Source organism: Echeneis naucrates, chromosome 2 (genome assembly GCF_900963305.1).
Source record: "Echeneis naucrates chromosome 2, fEcheNa1.1, whole genome shotgun sequence".
Lineage (NCBI taxonomy): Eukaryota > Metazoa > Chordata > Actinopteri > Carangiformes > Echeneidae > Echeneis > Echeneis naucrates.
Genome location: NC_042512.1, coordinates 6,214,376 through 6,232,402, shown reverse-complemented (window position 1 = coordinate 6,232,402; position 18,027 = coordinate 6,214,376). Strand labels below are relative to the sequence as shown.

The 18,027-nt window shown below is 43.0% G+C and overlaps 1 protein-coding gene and 13 non-coding genes across 14 annotated transcripts in view; 5 read left to right on the top strand and 9 right to left on the bottom strand.

Moving 5' to 3' along the window:
• The window catches only part of LOC115051719 (NACHT, LRR and PYD domains-containing protein 3-like), a 318,526-nt gene that overhangs the window by 215,486 nt on the left and 85,013 nt on the right, over nt 1-18,027 (top strand). The window lies entirely within an intron of this gene.
• On the top strand, nt 589-676 carry trnay-gua (transfer RNA tyrosine (anticodon GUA)). The gene is given in 2 exon segments: nt 589-625; nt 641-676. It is a non-coding gene; the product is annotated as a tRNA-Tyr (tRNA).
• trnaf-gaa (transfer RNA phenylalanine (anticodon GAA)) lies at nt 1,675-1,747 on the top strand. Its single transcript has one exon. It is a non-coding gene; the product is annotated as a tRNA-Phe (tRNA).
• trnar-ccu (transfer RNA arginine (anticodon CCU)) lies at nt 3,042-3,114 on the bottom strand. Its single transcript has one exon. It is a non-coding gene; the product is annotated as a tRNA-Arg (tRNA).
• trnag-ucc (transfer RNA glycine (anticodon UCC)) lies at nt 4,182-4,253 on the bottom strand. Its single transcript has one exon. It is a non-coding gene; the product is annotated as a tRNA-Gly (tRNA).
• trnap-agg (transfer RNA proline (anticodon AGG)) lies at nt 5,106-5,177 on the bottom strand. The gene has a single exon. It is a non-coding gene; the product is annotated as a tRNA-Pro (tRNA).
• Nucleotides 7,103-7,174, top strand: trnaw-cca (transfer RNA tryptophan (anticodon CCA)). The gene has a single exon. It is a non-coding gene; the product is annotated as a tRNA-Trp (tRNA).
• trnar-ucg (transfer RNA arginine (anticodon UCG)) lies at nt 8,110-8,182 on the bottom strand. Its single transcript has one exon. It is a non-coding gene; the product is annotated as a tRNA-Arg (tRNA).
• Nucleotides 8,331-8,412, bottom strand: trnas-cga (transfer RNA serine (anticodon CGA)). Its single transcript has one exon. It is a non-coding gene; the product is annotated as a tRNA-Ser (tRNA).
• Nucleotides 10,041-10,112, bottom strand: trnam-cau (transfer RNA methionine (anticodon CAU)). Its single transcript has one exon. It is a non-coding gene; the product is annotated as a tRNA-Met (tRNA).
• trnag-ucc (transfer RNA glycine (anticodon UCC)) lies at nt 10,592-10,663 on the bottom strand. The gene has a single exon. It is a non-coding gene; the product is annotated as a tRNA-Gly (tRNA).
• trnaw-cca (transfer RNA tryptophan (anticodon CCA)) lies at nt 14,843-14,914 on the bottom strand. The gene has a single exon. It is a non-coding gene; the product is annotated as a tRNA-Trp (tRNA).
• trnat-agu (transfer RNA threonine (anticodon AGU)) lies at nt 17,360-17,433 on the bottom strand. Its single transcript has one exon. It is a non-coding gene; the product is annotated as a tRNA-Thr (tRNA).
• On the top strand, nt 17,715-17,786 carry trnap-ugg (transfer RNA proline (anticodon UGG)). The gene has a single exon. It is a non-coding gene; the product is annotated as a tRNA-Pro (tRNA).

The following is an 18,027-nucleotide window of genomic DNA, read 5'->3' as shown; positions in this document are numbered from 1 at the left end:
ATGACGGGTTTCAATCTTTATTTACACACAGCACATTCAGGACATTAATGTGACAGTTTATTTTATGCTAAAGAAAATCCTTTGTTATTTGTCTCAGTGGACTTGGCTCATCATAGTTTGCTGACTAACTGGTATTGGAGTTTTGTAGAAAAAACAGAAAGATCTGACAACAGCTTTGAAAGCAGATACAGTCCATCCAGATAACCTTTGAATTAACCTTAACCTGAAACAGGTTTCAAGGATATTTCGAGAATGTTCAAGATGGTCTGACGTTTAGGATAATTCTACCAAGAACAGCAGGCTGCAACATGGACAGACCAAAGTGAGGTGAATGTGAACTCTGTGGTGGAGGCCATGAGAAAAAATGGGAGTCTTTGATGTCATGGTGGCATTACGGAATCGTTTTTTTTTTTTTTTTGCTTCAACAAGATACCAACTTTCTTCCAAAATCTCAAGCAGCTGCTCCAGGTGAGGCTTGAACTCACAACCTCGGCATCACTCTGCAGGTTACTGTCATATAAGTCATACTGTCATAGCTAAAGCCTGTGGCTCCCTGTGGTTACTGAATCCGCTGCACACCAGCAGCTCCCTTCGATAGCTCAGTTGGTAGAGTGGAGGACTGTAGAGGCTTACAGCTGAAATCCTTAGGTCGCTGGTTCAAATCCGGCTCGAAGGAGGCTGTCTTTTTCATCGGCCTCATCCAGCACAGTGATGAGTCTAACAACAGACAGGAGGTGACCACAGTTGTATCACTTTTCATGTAGAGCAGCTGTGTTTTATATTGCAGGCAGCACTGAGTTTCTAACATTTGGATGTTGTTAAGAGGATCATTACCATCAGCTGAGAATCAAACATGTGCAGCACACAGGAATTCTACCACTGAAGTTCAACGAGCATCAAAGGCTTTTGACCATTTCTGTGAATAATGTGGAGAAAAAACTAACCTTCCTCTGGCGTTCCGGTCGGGATTTTTTGGATTTTCTGCTCACAGGTGATGTTACCAACCTGTGATCTTGATGTTACTCTACAGTATGTAGATCTACATGATCCTTGCCAAATACTATTTGCTGACTGGCGATATATCAAAAGCAGCAGCTCTTCAAACTCACTCATGACAAAGTGGTTGTTGCTGTGTTGAGCAGATGGAAATGTGGTGATTGACCGCTTTTCACAGGAGACAAACTTTGGTAAGAGTCACGATGGCCAGGCACTGATGTTGGCGACGTAACACTAAGGGCTCATCCGGGATTTGAACCCGGGAACCCAAGCGAGAATCATACCCCCAGACCAACGAGCCATTAGCAGCATCTATTGAAAAGTTGACATGTCAGTTAACCAGCTCCAGTCTAGTCAGACCAGTTTCCAAAATCACCTTTCAGTGAACAGCCACTTCAGTGAACACGCTGACCAGAGCCATTGAATATGGTATAACCTGAAATACATAACTTCCCAACCACGAAGGGAACCAAACCCTCAGTCTTCTAATCCGAAGTCAGACGCCTTGTCCATTAGGCCACGTGGTCACTGGGCCATGGTGATGTCCCATTGTCAGAATCAGTCAGTTCTTTCTCTTGGCATGATAACACTGTGAGAGATGTGCATTTGAAGCCTTCACTGTGGGACTTTGGAGAAGTGGATGGTGAACAGAACATCCTGCATTAGTGGGCTCAGCCAGCCGAAATAGCTCAGTTGGGAGAGCGTTAGACTGAAGATCTAAAGGTCCCTGGTTCAATCCCGGGTTTCGGCATCAGAGGTACCTGAGTGTGGTTCAAGCTCAGGTTTTTCTGACCTACATTTCCAATGTTCCCCCTCTTCTTTCAACCACACCATGAATTGTGAGGTTGGATGCGTCACGCTGACTGGTTGTGTGTCCAAAAGGCTGTCAAACACATCTTTCTTCAATTTTCTCCTCCAAAAATTTGTACACAGTTTTGAGATTTCCCATAATGTCATATGTATTTTTGCAGTGAAGTATTTAATTAAATGTAAAACTGTTATAAACGGAGTGCTGCATTAGTGGCCACCATCACTTCAAGTAACCCAAATGGGAAAGATCCTTACTGCAGAGTTGGTTGTCTGACTGTTCTCTGTGTTATTGATACAGTTAAAAAGCTTTGTGAGCTCTTGACGTGTTTCGTGGCTTCGTTGGTCACATTTGCTCCCTTTGTGTCTGACAGAGATCCTGAACCTTCACATTGCTGGATGTACTCCTGTGATGTGTGTTGGCCAATTCATCTCAAATGTTTCTAAATCTGTCAGAAGGTCATTTCCCATCTGTGTTCTTTGATCTTATGGTTAGCACTGTGGACTTTGAATCCAGTCATCTGAGTTCAAATCTCAGTGGAACCTCTGCCATCTGATTCAGTGTGATAGTGATTCAGAATAACACCCAAAACAGATGCTCACCGACCTCTGTGGTTAGGTAAAGGTCCAAAGAGGATGTAGATCAGTGGTAGACGTTCATCAAAACAAAAGGCCACTCAAAGCAGAACCGCTGCTCAGTCTAACATTCAGACAACAAATTGACAACAAACATGACGAGGTGGCCGACGACTCTCTCCTTCATTGCTGATAGATACATTAATGTGAGCAGTTAACTATCCGTCTATTCACACACAGTCCAGGTCGCTGCATGCTGAGGTGGCTGAGTGTTTAAGGTGATGGACTGCTAATCTACTGTATCCTGTGTGTGGGTTCACATCTCATTGTCTTCTGTGTTCAGCTGTCCATGTTGCAGCCTGCTATTCTAGGTAGAGTAATCCTAAACGTCTGACTTCAGGTCCATATATCAATCAAACCTGTTGAAGTTTAATTCAAAGGTTATCTGGATGTGTTGTATCTGCTTTCAAAGTTGCTGTCAGGTCATTAAGATGAAATAAGGAGCTTACAACTCCAATACCAATAACATGATGAGCCAAGTCCACTGTGACAAATAACAAAGGATTTTCTTGAGCATATAATAAACTGTCACATTAATGTCCTGAATGTGCTGTGTGTAAATAATGAGATTCTGGGTTCCACTGCGCCACTCTGCTGTAAACCACCCCAGATGGGACTCGAACCCACAATCCCTGGCTTAGGAGGCCAGTGCCTTATCCATTAGGCCACTGGGGCACAAAAAAAAATGGGAGGAGTCTTTGATCTCTGTGATGTCATTAGAACCTTTGTGACATCACAGAATCAGCAACTCCTTTGATGGTTACTGATGGAACAGGAAAAGGTCAGATCCTGATATAATCTTGTGAATCCACAAGTATGCCTTTCTTTGTTTGTGTACCAACAGCCTGAGCTCTGGTTCTGACTTTGTTTTGATGAACCTCATTATTTACACACAGCACATTCAGGACATTAATGTGACAGTTTATTATATGCTAAAGAAACCTTGTTAAGACTCATGATGGTCAGCCACATATGTTGCACTGACCAGTCACTGAACTGCACAGTCTTCATGTCTCCCAGCAGCTCCTTGTTGCTAAAGTCAGATGTTGTAGAAAAAAAGTACTTTGGGGTTTTCATCAGCTGTAGGTTACAATGATCAACATTATAGATATGACAGACAGAGTTCTCAATGTTTTCCTGTTAATCAGTGCTGCTAAAAATCTCATGTAGTGTGTATAAACGGCAGAGGATGGTTTCGATCCATCGACCTCTGGGTTATGGGCCCAGCACGCTTCCGCTGTGCCACTCTGCTCAGTAGGTTCAGGTCGCAGTGTCCTCTGGAGTTTTGTGTAATTTTTAACCACCACATCCACTTTTTCTCTCTTCCACCTGCAGTCTATCTAATAACCACCAGGGGGCGGCTCCACTGGTTGGAAAATGAAGTCAGAGTGTATTGAAGTCTATGGGGTTTCATACAGACAGAGAGGAGAGAGAGAAGAAATCAAGTTTTGAGAGGTTGCATGTGGCCAGTAGGGGGCTTGAACCCACCAACTTGGCGTAAACTGAATATAACTGGCCAGTTACCAGGGTGATGGACAGGCCAACCACTGTCCATGACTTGTTCTTAGAATATGTTAAACAATGTGTGTGAGTGTTGTTGTGCGTGTGTATCTACTGTAACAGAATGACTGTAGCTGAATAGATAGAACAGTTTCATCCTCCTCCTGGTCTGTAGACCAGTTGGGCACCATTTGCATGAGATCTACAGGATCTCAAGTTAAATTGTAGACACACAGTAAAACGGCAATGGCCGGGAATCGAACCCGGGTCAACTGCTTGGAAGGCAGCTATGCTCACCACTATACCACCATTGCATGCAAAATGGTGAGCATCCACTCTGAATGGACGCAAAATGGTACCGTTTGTTTGCGCTGTAAATTTTTTTATTTGTGCTGCTGCAGTTTTATCGATGTTAGACATTTTAATTTATTTGTCATTTATTTGTCAGTAATGTAAGATGTTCAATCTTAAATAATTACATAGCCTATCGTAGCTCAAAGCTTTTGATCCAGTGAGACATTTATAAGCAGTTAGTTCCATTAGGCCACTGGGACAGATATTTAATATCTCCAAGAAGCGAGAATAGGTTAGGAAGGATACTAAATGTTGTAGTGTATGATCAATGCTCAGAAAACGTTTGACTACATTTTAAATGCCATAAATGTCCTGCTGTCAATGGCTCGTTGGTCGAGGGGTATGATTCTTGCTTTGGGTGCGAGAGGTCTGACTGGAACTTTTCCTGTTGCAGCCTGCTATTCCTGCTAGAATTATCCTAAATATCTGCCTTTAAGGACATCGTGAACTAGCAGACAATTGGTCACCTGCCAAGATAAAAATATATATAATCACGCTGTGCACGTGCAAATGAAGATCATTATATGCATCATAATCATGGACCAGTAAAGATGGTGACAGATAGAACATCATGTTATGTCAGCACCACAAAAGTAGTACAAAGCAGTACCAAGATGTACAGAGGATCTGAAAATATTGCAAAGTGGCTGACCATCATGACTCCTACCAAAGTTTGTCTCCTGTGTAAAGCAGTCAATCACCAATATCCCTTCTCCTCAGCACAGCATGAGCCACAAAACTGCCAGAAAGCAAACCTCACACAGCTCCATAGTGTAACAGTTAGCAGCCCTACTGACTGAAAGGCAACGCATGGGCTCATGCTGGATTTGAACCCGGGACCTCTCGCACCCTAAGCGAGAATCATACCCCTAGACCAACGAGCCATTTGGTTTGTGGAGGTCAGGACAAAAAAGTGGGAGGAGTCTTTCATCCCTTTGATGTCATTCGAACCTTTGTGACATCACAGAATCAGCATCTCCTTTGATGGTTACTGATGGAACATTTGTGGCGTTTTTTTTTTTTTTTCATTATTTCCACACAGCACATTCAGGACATTAATGTGACAGTTTATTATATGCTAAAGAAACTTTGGTAAGAGTCACGATGGTCAGCCACATATGTTGGGGGTATTTTCAGATCCAAAATACATCCCTGTACATCAGAGTGGTGCTGCTACGGAGTGTTGCATCAGTGGCCACCATCACTTCAAGTAACCCAAATGGGAAAGATCCTTCTCGACAGCATTGTTGCGCTTTGCTACATCTGAACTAAAGATACAAATAAAATAATCTAAATTGGCTTTTCTGATTTGGCTGATCTGAATAGGTTTAACGTCTTGCTTGGGAATCAACCTGCAAAACTGCCCCCATGTTCTGTAAGGGTAGATGTTGCACACTGCGTCAAGATGATCTGCCAGTGAGACTGCCTGAAAAATAAAACACACGGTGTTAAAGATTTCTTTGTGAGGTCAATAGCACAGCTTCTTAAGTCACAATCTGTGGAACATGCAAAACCCAGAGGTCGATGCTGGAGCAGATACTGCACCCCTGTGAGCTCTCCAGAAATTCATTTCCAAAAGTTAATAAAACTAACAACAGATTTTAAAACTTACAGACAATTGGTCACCTGCCAAGATCAAAATATATATAATCACGCTGTGAACGTGCAAATAAAGATCAGTATATGTATCACAATCATGGACTTAAAGCTTTGCAAGAACAAATGAATGGTAACACTTTGGGTCCGTTTGGAGAACATGGGGGGGCTGGGTGATGTCATCACCAGAAATGAAAATGGGTACTAGCATTCATACAGGGGAAGTAGCTCAAATGGTAGAGCGCTCGCTTAGCGTGTGAGAGGTAGTGGGATCGATGCCCACATTCTCCACAAGACTTTAGCTCTTTGTTGGAGATACAGCATACAGGGTGGGCTTTGGAGGCTTTTGGTAAACAGAAGCATGACTGTTATTGTGTATGGAGCTCTGACTGTTGCACTTCCATAGCCATATCTGAGGCTCTAACTCACACAGCTACAGTTATTCCTTTCTACATAAATGCTTCTCTTTGGGATTGTCCTGCTCAGAAATTCAGTAAAAATTATGATGATTTGCCATTTTAAATAGATTTATTCAGATCAGCTACAACAACACAATCAGGAACACATCCAGTGCAGGAACTCCACTGAGAGCAAAGCACTGCTGGGGTTTGAATGCAGAATGTTCTGTTCAGTTTGCCAGTTGCAGTCTGTCTCTCAGTGAACTTTTGTGCTCCTCAGAATTGTGTCCCACTTCCTCAAAGGTTTGAAGTGAAGTGTGAGTCTGAAGAGGTGCTGCCTTTGATCCATCACCTGATGATGTCACCTGATGATGTCACAATACTAAAAAACTGAGCTGACAACAATAACACAAAGTTACAATGATCAGTCCAGGGACATTTCTGTCTTTGTGCCCTTTGCGCTCATCCATTTGAAGCGAACGTGAAAGAGTGACATATGCATCTGTGTCGTGTTGGAGATCAATGAAAGACAGGAAATGCCTTTGATCTCCAGTGACGTCAGACAGTCTCGTTGTGGAGTGATTAGTTGTTGATGTTGTTCTGTAAAAATCTGCATCAGTGAAACATTCATTCATACACGAGGACATCACGTATATTGTTGTAATAGAAAATCTTATTTTTTCTGTGTGTGCTCTGAGAAAGAGGCTCATACTTCCTGTACTTCCTGTGCTTCATTATCAATGCTGAAGATGGCGGGGATTGAACCCGGGGCCTCACACAGACTGGTTGTGAGTTGAACTGTTAATCCTTGGTGTGACTCTGTGGCGCAATGGTAGCGCGTCTGACTCCAGATCAGAAGGTTGCGTGTTCAACTCACGTCAGGGTCAGATCATCTGTTTGCACTTTTGGTAAACCCTCACATACTCTGTGGTGCAACAGGAAGTGTTTTTCTGATGATCCATTTCATTTCTTCACATCACAGACAAATTCAGAATTTAAGGAGGACTATTAGACTATCTTAGCATCTCTGACTGCACATCTGAAGGCACAAGATGACGACTTCAAATCCCTGTAAGATCAAAGCTGCTCCTCTCCAAGTTGACGAGCTGCCTTTGTGGCTGCAGGCTGTCATGTAGCTCAGCTGCAAACCGATCCAATGAGTGCTGTAGATCTCAGGCTGATGGTGCCAAAAGGACCACATCATCTGAAAAACCCTTCGACCTTCCACGTCTCCACGACAATACCATTTGACAACTTTGACAACCTTCGAGTTCACCATCAACAGAAACACAGCAACACAGCAACACAGTAAGGTCAACATGTCTCTGCCATCTCCAGCGTTGATAATGAAGCACAGGAAGTACTTATCTTGTGCAACACCCTGATCTCTCAACTATCCACTCAGCTTGGAGCAATTTATCCTGTGTAGTCATCCTACCAAATTACCAAAGTGAACACAAGTGTACATGTGATGATAAAACAGCAGCCATTGAAGTCCACTTAAAGGCAAACTCCTAATGCTTCGGCCTCTTTTTTTAAACTCACGTCAAAACATCATGATGAAGTTACGTCAAGTACATATAGAGCAGGTCTAGACCAAACTGTTATTAAAATTATTTTGAGAGCCGTGGTGAGGAGGGGTTCCAGGTCAGTATCTGGAGGATTTTGCAGATGATGTGCTCCTTTCGGCACCATCTACATTGATCAACTTGCTGATCACTGCCACGACATGTTGATGTTACGGCAGTTGCACTGCCCCTTTCCTCCACTTTGGTTTCACCAGAGCCATTAAATATGGTATAACCTGTAATACATAACTTCCCAACCACGAAGGGACTCGAACCCTCAGTCTTCTGATCCGAAGTCAGACGCCTTGTCCATTAGGCCACGTGGTCACTGGGCCACAGTCTCATTGTCAGAATCAGTCAGTTCTTTCTCTTGGCATGATAACACTGTGAGAGATGTGCATTTGAAGCCTTCACTGTGGGACTTTGGATAAGTGGATGGTGAACATGGGAAACTTGCTCCTTGAAAACAACTAAACGTTGTTGACAGGATTTGAACCTGCGCGGGGAAACCCCAATGGATTTCGAGTCCATCGCCTTAACCACTCGGCCACAACAACTACATGAGCCGCAAGAAAAGTAGAAATACACAAAAAACTAAAAAAGCTGAGCAGAGTGCTGTGGACTTTTGAAGGTGCTGTGATCAGGTGACAGTCTCCTCTGGAATTGAGGGTTCAAATACCACTCCTGACAGTCTGTGGTGTTACCCAGCTTCTTTGTCTGAGGGCCCTCTGGGGAAAGATCTTTGTTGTGCTTTAAGTCACATCTGTCCTCATTCAGCTGATTCCTCAATTAACTGTTCGTACAAACTGTGTTTGCACCTTGAAACTTCCAACATAGCTTTTTATCTCTCATTTCAGCATTAAGAAGCAATGCCTGCTATAAAAGGCATTCACGTGGAAGACCTAGAACCTGTGATGTGTTTCACTAAGAGCTCAGTCATCACACTCAACTGATGTTGTAAACAGGTTACATTCAGAGGAATAGAGGTAATTAGTAGCGATGGGATTCAAACCCACCCTTTGAAGAGACCGCAGAATGAATGCAGCACCTTGGACTGCTTGGCTTCTGAAATGTTTCATAAATAGATTGAATAGGTGAGGGCTTTGGGACGGGGCTCACGGCAGCACCCGCTGTTGAGAGCTGCAGAGCGATGTGCGCTTTCAATGGTAGCGCGTCTGACTCCAGATCAGAAGGTTGCGTGTTCAAATCACTTCAGGGTCAGATCATCTATTCTCTGCACTGTTGGTAAGCACACAGCTGAAATGACTTCTCATTATTGCTTCCATGATCTGGAAGTGGAACTAAAGGTGTGGCCCTATGCCTGCCCTCATAATGGTAACTGATCATCAGTGAGTGCTCTCATCCTTTTAGATGAGTCCAAACAACAGCACTCAGTTGTGTCATATTTCAAGGCTGTGGAGATTACAGAGATTCTCAAATATGCTTGGGAACATGTGAAACTTGGTCCATGAAAACAACCAACCATTGTTGGCAGGATTTGAACCTACACGGGGAAACCCCAATGGATTTCTAGGCCATCGCCTTAACCACTCAGCCACAAAGTGGCAGTGGTGGGATTTCAACCCACGCCTCCGAAGAGTGAAGGTTTCAAATCCAGTTCAGTCCAAATAGTTCCAGTTTTGTTGTCGCTTCTGTCGGCAGAACACAAAGGTATCTGGCAGGACCATGTTTGTCTTTTGAGCTTCATTAACAGAGTGAACTCTACTGTGGAGGTCATGACAAAAAAATGGGAAGTCTTTGATCTCTGTGATGTCATTAGAACCTTTGTGACATCACAGAATCAGCAACTCCTTTGATGGTTACTGATGGAACAGGAAAAGGTCAGATCCTGATATAATCTTGTGAATCCACAAGTATGCCTTTCTTTGTTTGTGTACCAACAGCCTGAGCTCTGGTTCTGAGTTGTGTGGCGTTTTGTTTTTATGAACCTCATTATTTACACACAGCACATTCAGTCACTCTCTCTGACCAGTCACTTAACTGCACAGTCTTCATGTCTCCCAGCAGTTCCTTGTTGCTAACGTCAGATGTTGTAGAAAAAAAGGACTTCTGGGTTTTCATCAGCTGTAGGTTACAACGATCAATATTATAGATATGACAGACAGAGTTCTCAATGTTTTCCTGTTAATCAGTGCTGCTGAAAATCTCATGTAGTGTGTATAAATAGCAGAGGATGGTTTCGATCCATCGACCTCTGGGTTATGGGCCCAGCACGCTTCCGCTGCGCCACTCTGCTCACTATGTTCAGTTTGCAGTGTCCTCTGGAGTTTTGTGTAATTTCTAACCACCACATCCACTTTGTCTCTCTTCCACCTTCAGTCTATCTAATAACCACCAGGGGGCGGCTCCACTGGTTGGAAAATGAAGTCAGAGTGTATTGAAGTCTATGGGGTTTCATACAGAGAGAGAGGAGAGAGAGAAGAAATCAAGTTTTGAGAGGCTGCATGTGGCCAGTATGGGGCTTGAACCCACCAACTTGGCGTAAACTGAATATAAGTGGCCAGTTACCAGGGTCATGGACAGGCCAACCACTGTCCATGACTTGTTCTTAGAATATGTTAAACAATGTGTGTGAGTGTTGTTGTGGGTGTGTATCTACTGTAACAGAATGACTGTAGCTGAATAGATAGAACGGTTTCATCCTCCTCCTGGTCTGTAGACCAGTTGGACAAGGTCTACAAGGTCTCAAGTTAAATTCTAGACACACAGTTAAACTGCAATGGCCGGGAATCGAACCCGGGTCAACTGCTTGGAAGGCAGCTATGCTCAAAACTATACCACCATTGCATGCAAAATGGTGAGCATCCACTCTGAATGGACGCGAAATGGTACCGTTTGTTTGCGCTGTAAAAATTCTTATTTGTGCTGCTACGGTTTTATCGATGTTAGACATTTTAATTTCTGGTGATGAAGTCACACAGCCCCCCATGTTCTCCGAATGGACCCAAAGTGCAGTTGTCACCAAATTTATCAAACAGTAATGTCAGATGTCAGTAATGTAAGATGTTCAATCTTAAATAATTACATAGCCTATCGTAGCTCAAAGCTTTTGATCCAGTGAGACATTTATAAGCAGTTAGTTCCATTAGGCCACTGGGACAGATATTTAATATCTCCAAGAAGCGAGAATAGGTTAGGAAGGATACTAATTGTTGTAGTGTATGATCAATGCTCAGAAAACGTTTGACTACATTTTAAATGCCATAAATGTCCTGCTGTCAATGGCTCGTTGGTCGAGGGGTATGATTCTCGCTTCGGGTGCGAGAGGTCTGACTGGAACTTTTCCTGTTGCAGCCTGCTATTCCTGCTAGAATTATCCTAAATATCTGCCTTGAAGGACATCGTGAACTAGCAGACAATTGGTCACCTGCCAAGATAAAAATATATATAATCATGCTGTGCACGTGCAAATGAAGATCATTATATGCATCATAATCATGGACCAGCAAAGATGGTGACAGATAGAACATCATGTTATGTCAGCACCACAAAAGTAGTACAAAGAAGTACCAAGATGTACAGAGGATCTGTAGAGACTTCCACCTGCAGTCTATCCAATGACCAGCAGGGGGCTCCACTGGTTGACAAAAACAGCCAGGATGGCCGAGCGGTCCAAGTCACTGTGTTCAGGTCGCAGTCTCCTCTGGAGGCGTGGGTTTGAAAACATGTAGTGGACTTAGTTGTGTCTATCCTCAGCTGGGACTTGAACAGAATCTCAACACTCAAGTGAGTTGATGAGTTAAAACAAGCAAGCTTAATACTGAAGTATGTTTTCAAGACTGAAGATCTTCCCTCTTCAGCTAGTGCAGCTTCAGTATGGCATTGTTACTATTGTCAGTGATGTTAAGATGTCAGTGATTAAGCCAAACTGTCTTATACGGTGAATGTGTGCTCTATGTTTTTTTTTTCTTTTGCAAGAAAATGTAAAATAAAATAAAACTTAAAAGTGAGCTGAAAGAAAAGGAGCAGTTCTGTGTTAAGTGTGAATGATGACTTTTTGTGTGTGTGGGGATGTTTTGTTTTGAATTTATGATCTTTGTTGTCCATAAAGAAAGGCATTAACAAAGCCCCACCTGTCGTGTCTCTGTTCCCCACCAGTGGGGTGGAGCCCACACTTTAAGAACGGCGGCCCTATAAGCATCCAACAGCATCACTGAGTCACTGAGCACAGTGACAACTGTACACATTACTGGAGAAAGTGATAAATGACATTCTCCCTGTTTTCCTGTTAATCAGTGCTGCTGAAAAACTCCTGACATCTTCCAGCTAGATGATGAGACATCCAGTGTTTTAGGATAGCAGAGGATGGTTTTGATCCATTGACCTCTGGGTTATGGGCCCAGCACGCTTCCGTGAACTGGATTTATTTCCTTTCCTGGATTTACTTCATCATTTCAGTCACTCTGTGGATTCAGCTGACAAATGCAAAATACAACCAACATTTAAACAATGACGTGTTGAAACAAAACTTTACTGATTCCACTTTGCAAAAAGAAGAACACAGTGACGCATTGACTGAACAGGACTTTACCTTTTCCAGATCCCTTCCTTCATCCTGATGAATGTTGAAGCAAAGAGATATTTGTTTAAACTGCAAAGTACTTTATGAACCAACATCAAAATGCTGGAAACACCGTGCTGTCGGGGGGCGCCAGTGTGTGTGTGTGTTTGTGTGTATGTGAATTCATGCACGTGAGTGGCATTTGACACTCAGGTCAGAGTGGGCCGTACAAACATAGGCCTCACATTTGCAGCATCTCAGGCTTGTTTTGTTGTCTCTTTTCAGACCCAGGTAGGCTTGGAGGTCTACCAGGTCCAACTCTCCAGATGTCCCCAAACACACGCTCTCCCTCCAGGTTTGTCTCCAGTATAATTCCCTCAGTGGACTCTGGGAAAAAGAGTTGGAAGCTGTGCTTCCTCACAACAAGAAGATATCAATTTTTTGGCTTGAAGACACAACTTTCTGATCTGGAGTCAGACACGCTACCATTGCACCACAGAGTCTTCCTGTGTGCTGAGTTGTTGTAGTTATTGGCGTCTCCGGCGTCGGCTAGTTAGTTTGGGTCACACCCCCTCTCCCTTCGGGAAAAAAAAAACGTACCTCTCTGCTCCAACATTTCTCTTCCGTGATTGGTCAAGTGTTGGAAGAATCCATGACATTGATTGGCTGACAAATTTTGGACTTTTTGTACGTGATTGTGGCCTCGAACATTTCTCAAACACGATCCTTCTGCAGCTGGCACTCAGGTCGCACTCTCCCCTGGAGGTGTCAAATCCCACTTCTGACTGAATCCACTTTTCTTTCACCTCTACTGCTGTAAGGTGTGTTTGGGGACAAAGGTATTGGCGACATAACACTAAGGGCTCGTCCGCGATTTGAACCCGGGACCTCTCGCACCCAAAGCAAGAATCATACCCCCAGGACCAACGAGCCATTAGCTGCAACGACTTAAAGGTGCTAAAGGGCATTCTGGTCTGGACTTGGCCAAACTACCACCTCCACAGCAGTAATGACACCCATGTCACATTATGAGAAACCTGGATGCTGTGTCCAAAGGTTTGGAGGAGAGAATGGCAGAAAGATGTCTTTGAAGCCTTTTGGACACACAACCAGTCAGCGTGAAATATCAGAGTGTTAGAGGAGACTGAGTGACCCTGCAGGATAATGTGGAGCGGTAATTGAGGGATCAGAGTGTTGGAGAGCAGAACTCTTTCACTGTTTGGTTCTGAGCTGATCATTAATAATCAATCAATGAATGATCAATAATGTGTTTACATCTGACTCACTTGTGATTTTGGAAATTCTTTGAAGCAGCTTCAAAGGAGGAGTTTCATTCTGTGAGTACTGTGACATCATCAGGTGACATCATCAGGTGATGTATCAAAGGCAGCAGCTCTTCAGACTCACATCACAATAAGTTTTGTGTCTTATTTGGCTCCATTTGGTGGAAGCTGTGAACAGCAGGATTCAGGGGGAAGTGACCTCACAGTAAACATTGGAACTAAACACAGGAAGTAAGCTACAGGAAAGTAGATCCCCATATGTTCCTTTTGGCAACGGTCTGTTCCCCTGAGGTTAGTCTGCGCTGTGCAGAGTGCCCCCGACGTGCCCGGGGTCCTTTGGGTGCTCCAACTGTTCCAGGCCTCGTTGGCGCAGTAGGCAGCGCGTCAGTCTCATAATCTGAAGGTTGTGAGTTTGAGCCTCACACAGGGCACAGCTTTAGTTAATAATGAGGAGTTAGTGGTTTAAACCTCAAATCCTTGAACACTGCCTGGTTAACATGTTTCGGTGATATTAGACTTCTATGGACCTTTTCACTGCTCCGCATAGACAAGTATAAAGAATCACTTAACAGCTGTCATCTCACTATTTTCCAGTTTCAAGGCACAACAGCAGCATCCAGCTTCTCTGTCAGAGAGTTGTGAACTTTTGTCTCTGTATCTACAGATCAATTCATTTCTCTCCACTTCAGAGCACCAGAAGTCAGCTCAGTCAGCTGATCAGCTGTGAGAGCTGGATGCTCCTGAATCAGCAGGAGACATTTTACAGCAAGCCAACATCCTGTTTTCTACTTTTGGACTGAAACGGACAGGACAGTGATTTTTCATCGGAAATGTCTTGCGGGCTGACCCACACAGAGGAAGGCAAAGAGCATCTTAAAATATTCAGACCGTCCACTTCATACCATCCTAGTGGATCAGAGAAACCACAGCGGTGGACTGTTCATCTATTTACCATGTAGGACGGAAAACATAATTATTAACCTTTTAATTGTTTGTTGTTTTTTTTTAAATATTGTTCAAAATAAACTGAAATAAAATCAAATGGTGATGTGTGTCCATCTAAAATAATGGGAAATAGTGATGTGAAATGTGATGTGAAGAAATTAAATGGCTCATAAGAAAAACACTTCCTGCTGCACCACAGAGTATGTGAGCGTTTACCAAAAGTGCAAACAGATGATCTGACCCTGACGTGAGTTGAACACGCAACCTTCTGATCTGGAGTCAGACGCGCTACCATTGCGCCACAGAGTCTCTCAGAAGTGCACCACTGTAGGAGTTGAAACGCAGCAAAACATATTAAATGACCAAAATAAAGATTTGAAGAAGGAAATACACATAACAGTCTGTGTTTTTTGTCAATTTTTTTGAGGATTTTTTGCAGTTCCTCATCAGAGACTGGCAGCTGGACACACATGTCAGGATGGCTCAGTGGTCTTTTGGAGCCCACTGAGAGACGTGCTGTGTTCAATCCACTTTCTCTTATCCAGCATACATCGACCAACAATGACTGCTAGAGTCAAATATCTTAACATCAGTTTGAACCAACATGAAACTAGCTGAGGTTTAAATAGTGTAACTACAGCTGCTGGTCATTAAGTCTCTGTGGGGCAATGAGCCAGTGTGTTTGGCTGCTAACTGAAAGGATGGTGGACAGGAACCTGCAGAGAGATGCTGTGGTTGTGAGTTCAAGCCTCAGCTGGAGCATCTGGCAGTCTGTGGATTACTCCTGGAATGAACTTAATAAACTTTGCACCAGAGTGTAGCAAAAAAAAAAAAAAAAAATCTGTGATGTGTGCACGTTGTTAATGAAGCTCCAAAGACAATCATGGCCATGCCAGATAACTTTGAGTTCTGCCAACAGAAAAAAGAACCAAACTGAGCGAGGAGCCAAATGTTTGTTGGATCAGGAATCCTGAAATGTCTCTCTTTTGTGCAGTCAGGATGTCCAAGCAATCTCAGACTGTCCCTGTTTTACCAGCAGCTCTACAAGTTAATTGGTCTTTTTCTTTTGTCCTCAGTAAAATAAACTGCATTTAAAAGCTTCACAAAGTGAACAAGCTTCCAATGACAACTGTCCCAAGTAAAGTCTCCATATTGTTCAACTTTTGCCCAAATGATTTAATTTGAATCTGTGATAACAACCTTTTCAAAAGAAAAGCTGTTATACACACTACATGAGATTTTCAGCAGCACTGATTAACAGGAAAACATTGAGAACTCTGTCTGTCATATCTATAATATTGATCATTGTAACCTACAGCTGATGAAAACCCAGAAGTACTTTTTTTCTACAACATCTGACTTTAGCAACAAGGAGCTGCTGGGAGACATGAAGACTGTGCAGTTAAGTGACTGGTCAGAGAGAGTGCTGTGTCCTTTTAATGAAACTTATATGAATTTAACTCAACAACCTTAAACTTTATCAATGAGACACTGAACCCAGGATCTCCTGTTTACTAGATGTCTGTGATGTCACAAAGGTTCTAATGACATCACAGAGATCAAAGACAAAGAATTAGTTTACTTTGATTCATTTAAAGTGTGGATAATGTTCGGTCATGTTCGGTCAATCCAGCCACTTGTGAGTTCCCATAACCAGTTTCATTAAAAAAGGACTGTAAGTTTGAACCTTATACAGTGGTGGTATAGTGGTTAGCATAGCTGCCTTCCAAGCAGTTGATCTGATTGATATGAGTTCCAGCCAATGATCAATCGCCTTCTGCTAAAAACAGCAACAACCACAAAATTTCTGTTTCTCTTGTCCAGATACTGCAGGTAAACGCTGTAATACAGGAAGTGATGGTTTTCATCAGTTTGTTTCAGTGATGAGCAGGAACTCCATTGAGAGTGAAGCACTGCTGGGGTTTGAACGCAGGATGTCCTGTTTACAAGACAGACACTTTAATCAGCTTAGCATCAGTACTGCCAGTTTCTCTGCAGTTGTTCTCTGAAACCGTCTGTATCTGTATCATAGAACAAGTAAAAACAAATGGGAAAATAACAGTCAGTAACATTTATGTTTCCATTTCAACATTTCTGAAGCACTGATTTACAGGAAAACATAATTTATCTCAGAATGGGGATCAAATCCATGACTGTGATGTTACTAGCACCACGCTCTAACCAGCTGAGCTAACCTAACTTTTGAGACGTCGAGGATAATTCTAATTCTACATGCTACATTCTACATGCAAAGCGAGTGCTCTACCATTTGAGCAGTCTGAAAGTGGCCTTACAGTAAAGACTGCCTGATAGCCTGCCTGAAGTGTGGGTGGTCAAAAGTTGACCAAAACAACTTTGTCCCCAAACACATCTTACAGCAGTCGAGAAAAGAAAAGCAGTTTCTGTCAGAAGCGGGATTTGAATTCACACCTCCAGGAGAGACTGCGACCTCAGACCGCTCGGCCAGCTCCAACAATCTATCAACGCTCCCACCAATATAAATCAGCACCCCTGAATACTGATTCTGTGATGTCACAAAGGTTCTAATGACATCAAAGCCTGTTACCGGCTCAAATCCACAGCTGTTTTTGCTGGATAGTATCTGGTTTGATTTCACTTCTTCCACAAAACTTAAGGATGCTCAACAGAGAGACATAAAGACTGTAACAGTTAACTGACTGGTCAGAGAGAGTGTTGTGTCTTTTTAACAGAACTTACATGAGATTAACTCAACAGCCTTACATTTTATCAATGAGGCACTGCTGGGATTTGAACCCAGGATCTCCTGTTTACTAGACAGGCGCTTTGACCAACTAAGCCACAGCACCACTCTGATGTACAGCGATGTATTTTGGATCTGAAAATACCCCCAACATACGTGGCTGACCATCGTGACTTTTCTTTAGCATATAATTAACTGTCACATTAATGTCCTGAATGTGCTGTGTGTAAATAATGAGGTTCATCAAAAAAAAAAAAAAAACAAACGCCACAAATGTTCCATCAGTAACCATCAAAGGAGATGCTGATTCTGTCACAAAGGTTCTAATGACATCAAAGGGATCAAAGACTCCTCCCACTTTTTTGTCATGACCTCCACAGTCCACGTGGCTCGTTGGTCTAGGGGTATGATTCTCGCTTTGGGTGCGAGAGGTCCCGGGTTCAAATCCTGGACGAGCCCATCTGTTGCCTTTCAGTCAATAGGGGTGCTAACTGTTACACTATGGAGCTGTGTGAGGTTTGCTGTCTGGTTATTAGTTGCAGTATCTTGGCAACTGAAGCAAGAGCAATGGTAGTTTTGTGGCTCATGCTGTGCTGAGGAGAAGGGATATTGGTGATTGACTGCTTTTCACAGGAGACAAACTTTGGTAGGAGTCATGATGGTCAACCACTTATTATATTTTCAGATCCGCTGTACATCT